This window comes from Bidens hawaiensis, unplaced genomic scaffold (genome assembly GCF_021521415.1).
Source record: "Bidens hawaiensis isolate Kalapana, Puna unplaced genomic scaffold, B.hawaiensis_p1.1 tig00018422_1, whole genome shotgun sequence".
Taxonomy (NCBI): domain Eukaryota; kingdom Viridiplantae; phylum Streptophyta; class Magnoliopsida; order Asterales; family Asteraceae; genus Bidens; species Bidens hawaiensis.
Genome location: NW_027492781.1, coordinates 104580 through 109998, shown reverse-complemented (window position 1 = coordinate 109998; position 5419 = coordinate 104580). Strand labels below are relative to the sequence as shown.

Below are 5419 nucleotides of genomic sequence, written 5' to 3'. Positions count from 1 at the left end.
TACCGTATGTAGAGCAACGTTTCAAGAGTAAATGCGATAAATGTTTTTCCTCAAAATAAACATTAAGCACCCATATTTTCTTGCTTATATAAATATAAAAGACCACACAACACAACCATAATCAACCTCTTTTGTTCTAGCTCTATATCACATTGATAAGGTACAAATTATGTTATGATCGATTATTTAGTTTCTTAGTTCAATTAGTTGTATCATTTTCTTAACTTCCTTTACTAACCGACACACTTAACTGAGTTAACTCACAATTAACTAAGAATGTAGTTGTGAGTTCCCGGTACTAGTTCAGTATTAATTTGAAATATCATACGACATATTAAGTACACATAATATATCATTTGAAATATCAACTTTATTTGTGTTCGCTTGAAAACATATACTAGCTTGACACTCATTGTAAAGCAAGGCAGATGATATATGATACTGATAGTAATTTTTTTTGAACAAAATATAAGATGTGGAAACTAAAGATTGGTGAGAAAAATGAAAAGCTGGAAAATGGTGATGGAAATGGTAATGAATATCTCTATAGCACAAACAATTTTGTTGGAAGACAAATATGGGAGTTTGATCAAGATGCAGGCACCCAAGAAGAGTGTGACCATATCGAAAAGCTTAGAGAGCAGTTCGTGATTGATAAGAAGAAGCTAGACGTCCATTGTTGTGGTGACTTGATCATACGTACCCAGGTCCGCCATTGCTAAACCTTTTCATTAAATATTTAAGCATATAACGATTTTGGTGCGGTCATATCTCACCTTCTAACCCGTTTAACCTATTTTTACCAACCCACCAACTCAATTTACAACTTGATTACTCTTTGTCAACATGTTTGACACGTTTAGATAAACGAGTTAAACCATGTTATGTTCTGGTTTGTTTAATTTCCTGGTCAATGGTTGATATTAAAAAAAAACTTCTTACATACATATATTTATGTTATGTACATAAAATAACCATTAAAATAATTTGTTCATATGTTTTTTTTTTCGTTTTTAAACAATTACTTTACGACACATGTGTAGGAAATATACCTACATATGTTTAGATTTTTTGAAGAAAATAATTTTGTTTATATATTTTTTAGAATGTTAGAAGAGATGAATAAAGAGAGTATATTTCAATTAATCATTTTCCTGTATTTAAAAACTTTTAAAGTTAAAAAATGATTTATTTAATTGTTGATCACAGCTTATAAAAGAAAGTGGGATTGATCTTCTGAGTGAACCTCCTGTAAGACTAGAAGATGAAGAAGATGTTAACTATGAAGCAGTGACAGTGGCAGTTAAAAAGGCGGTCCAACTGAACCGCGCAATTCAAGCTTGGGACGGTCACTGGCCAGCTGAAAATTCCGGTTCACACTTTTTCACCCCACCTTTGGTAATAATCATTTTTGTAATCTTGAAGTCCATAATGCAGTAAAAATTATGCTTCTAAATTCTAATTGACCGGATATTCTATAACTTAAACTTGTAGATAATTGCTTTGTACATCAGTGGTACACTGGATACGATTTTAACAAAAGAACACAAAAAGGAGATGATTCGATACATGTACAACCATCAAGTAAGTATGTTTATATATCCATATACATGTACATGCATGCATATAAAGTATTTTGGGAACACTAATAAATAATGATGGTGATACTTGTAGAATGAAGACGGCGGACGGGGTTTCTATATATCGGGAAAAGTAAAATGATAGGGAGTGCTTTGAACTACGTAGCTCTTAGACTTCTTGGAGAAGCTTTGCCTGACGCTGACGTTGATGGAGAGAGTACGCAGCTTGGTAGAGCCCGTAAATGGATACTTGATCATGGTGGTGCTACATCCATCCCTTCTTGGGGCAAGGTTTATCTAGCGGTATGTATCTTTGCATCTCAAAGGTTTGGCCTAGCTACAATTTGGGCATAATCACCCTTTTTGGTACATGTTATATACTCCGTAGTTGGTAGTTTACCATTAAATTCAAAACGATTACAATAAAGTGGCAGACAAACAGGCAACAAGTTGCGCCGAAAAAATATTACCATGTACGTTGTTTGTTTTTAAATATCGACATCATGTTAATGTGAATTTCATAGGTTCTTGGTGTGTATGAATGCACCCTCTCCCTCCAGAATTTTGGCTTTTTCCTTCGTTTTTGCCGTACCATCCGGGTAAAACTAAGAAAAACTTATTTTGTGTTTGTAATATTACATCTTGAAATGAATAAATGATTTAAGTTTTAGTTAGATTGATAACTAATAATGGTTTTGTGTATTTGCAGCAAAAATGTGGTGTTACTGTAGAACTACATATATGCCAATGTCACACTTGTATGGTAAAAGCTTCCATGGCCCTATCACTGATCTTGTTGTGTCTCTGAGAAATGAGATTCATACCGTCCCTTACGACCAAATTGATTGGAACAAACAACGACATAACTGTTGCAAGGTTCGATTAGCATTTGCTCTAGGACGTTGGATCATAATATAAAGCTTAATTTAATACATATGTTAAATTAGTAAACTATATACTTTTTTAGTTTATAGTTGTCGGTCGTGTAAACTGTAAACTTTTCTGGTTGAGCCGCGCCCATTTATGTGTAGGTGGATTTGTACTATCCTCACTCTTTCTTACAAGATCTCTTATGGGACGGTCTTCATCATTTCACCGAACCACTAATGAAAAGATGGCCTTTAAATAAGTTAATACGACAAAAGGGTCTCAAACGAGTCGTTGAACTAATGCGTTATGGAGCTGAAAATGGGTGTTACATGGCTCAGGGTTGCGTTGACAAGGTAACTTGATTAACAAACATATATAATTAATAATATTGAAGTATTGCTAGCTAGCTAGACTTGCTGATTTTGTTGTAGGCTTTGCAAATAATGAGTTTTTATGCTGAGGATCCAAACGGGATCGACTTCAAACGACACCTTGCTAGAATCCCTGATTACCTTTGGTTGGCCGAGGACGGAATGAATATGCAAAGTTTTGGTAGTCAGTTATGGGACTGCGCTCTTGTAACGCAAGCGATTTTGGCAAGTAATATGGTTGACAAGTATGGAGACTCGCTCAAGAAAGCTCACTTTTACTTGAAAGAGTCACAGGTTAGCTTCACTCTTTGTTTGAAATATATTTAGCTTTATATAATCATGTTCCTTAGAAAGTATAATGGTCAAATGGATTTTGTAGATCAAAGAGAATCCCAAAGGGGATTTCACAAAAATGTGTCGTCAGTTTACGAAAGGGGCATGGACTTTCTCTGATCAAGATCATGGATGGGTCGTATCCGATTGCACTGCAGAAGCTTTAAAGGTATATTGATGATCTTTCTCATAATTTACTTTCCTTTTAATATTTGTAAAAATAAAAAAAATAAAAAAATCTTGAACTAGAAGCTTACATGATTTCTTTTGAAGTGTTTATTGGCTTTATCCCAAATGCCACAAGAGATTGCAGGAGTTAAGGCTGAAGTTGAGAGATTGTATGATGCTGTGAATGCCCTCCTTTACTTACAAGTACACATTTTTTCAAGTTATTATTATTATTATTATTTTAAATTTTTGTTCATTGAATATTTGACTGATTATGAACTACTACAGAGTCCCGAAAGTGGTGGTTTCGCAATCTGGGAGCCCCCGGTTCCAAAACCATATTTACAGGTATAATTTGGTGTTTGACTTGATTATGAAATAATGATAAATATGATTTTAGACTGCTTTGGGTTTGTGTTTCAGATGCTGAATCCTTCAGAACTTTTTGCTGATATTGTGGTTGAGAAAGAGTAAGCTTATAACCATTTAATTCGTATTAGACTTGAAGAAGTTGATTTTCTACAAAATAAACCTAAAAGATTGAGAAAAAAAACGCTTGCAGCGATTCGATTTTGTCTACTTAGGTCAAAAAATGATGTGCATTTTGTTATTTTTTGTGGTCTTAGACATGTTGAATGTACTGGCTCCGTAATTCAAGCTTTGCAAGCATTTAAAGACTTGCATCCGGGGCATCGTGAGAAAGAAATAAGTGTTGCGATTGCAAAAGGCATATGTTTCTTGGAAAACAAGCAACGAGATGATGGTTCGTGGTATGGTTATTGGGGTGTTTGTTTTCTCTATGGCACATTTTTCGTTCTGCAAGGATTAGTATCGTGTGGGAAAACATGTGAAAATAGTGCAACAGTTCGAAAAGGTGTCCAGTTTTTGCTATCCACACGGAATTCGGAAGGTGGATGGGGAGGGAGCTTTGAATCGTGCCCGAAAGAGGTACGTACCTTGATGAGTTCTAAATGTTTAAATAAACAAATTATACACAACAAAACTAATATATTATCTAAAAATGTTTTTTTGTTGATATATATGCATCCATGCATAAAAACACAAATTAGTTTACTCAAAACGTGTACCCGTATAAAGTTTAGTTATTCTTATTGTGATGTTGTTGGATCAAATGATCAGAAGTTCATACCTTTGGAGGGGAATCGAACGAATTTGGTGCAAACTTCATGGGCCATGCTAGGTCTTTTGTTGGGCGGACAGGTTCGAACCTTTTGTGTCATTCTAATTAGTTAAAAGAGTACTAATAGAACATACATATATACACATATGCACACGCACGCAATGTTCATGCGTCAAAATAAAAAATAAAATAAAATCTTAAGAAAACATGTTTTGTTGAAAAGGCCAAACGGGATCTAACACCACTACACAAGGCAGCAAAATTGCTTATCAATGGACAAATGGATAATGGAGACTTCCCTCAGCAGGTATATTTTGATACAATAACTATTATTTTACGTATGCCATAGGAAATTTTGATAATGTACATCATGACACATGACTAGTCAATGATAATTCATATGATAATGAGACACAGTTTGAATTATTAAAGTCCAATTTACCTTTCGGTCCTATAACTTAGACTAAAGACACTAAATTTGCAGGAAATAACGGGAGTGTACATGAAAAATTGCATGCTACATTATCCGGAATATAGGAACACTTTTCCCTTATGGGCGTTGGGAGAATACCACAAACATGTCTGGTTACCAAAACTAGAACTCAAAACTTTGTACTATTAAATAAAACTGAGAAATCAGCCTGCTTATATATATTTATGTTGAAACAAGAGTAAGATTACATGCATCTTCAGTTCTTTATTCGGTATTGTGGATCATGAAACATGCATATGTTGTAGTATATGCCATTGTAACTGTTGTCCTCGTGTTTGTCGTTGTGTCTTTCTTGATATATATAGAACAGGACATATCGTCAAACATCTAATCTCCCACCGTTTCAAATGGCCGTCAAGATAAAGGTTGGGTGATAGTTTTGACAAAAAAAAACTTTCAAAGATATTGATCGTCTATGGACATAACGCATATTTGTTAGAGAATATTGTAGAAGAATATATTA

At 34.3% G+C, this 5419-nt stretch overlaps 1 pseudogene across 1 annotated transcript; it reads left to right on the top strand.

The window, feature by feature from the left end:
- Positions 1-383: 383 nt before the first annotated feature.
- LOC143555966 (dammarenediol II synthase-like) lies at positions 384-5085 on the top strand (annotated as a pseudogene). Its single transcript, XR_013139291.1, has 16 exons — positions 384-707; positions 1210-1398; positions 1495-1584; positions 1675-1883; positions 2105-2179; positions 2290-2456; positions 2612-2803; positions 2882-3115; positions 3201-3323; positions 3428-3526; positions 3611-3670; positions 3746-3792; positions 3949-4270; positions 4463-4543; positions 4687-4770; positions 4948-5085. The product of XR_013139291.1 is annotated as a dammarenediol II synthase-like (transcript).
- Positions 5086-5419: the final 334 nt, after the last annotated feature.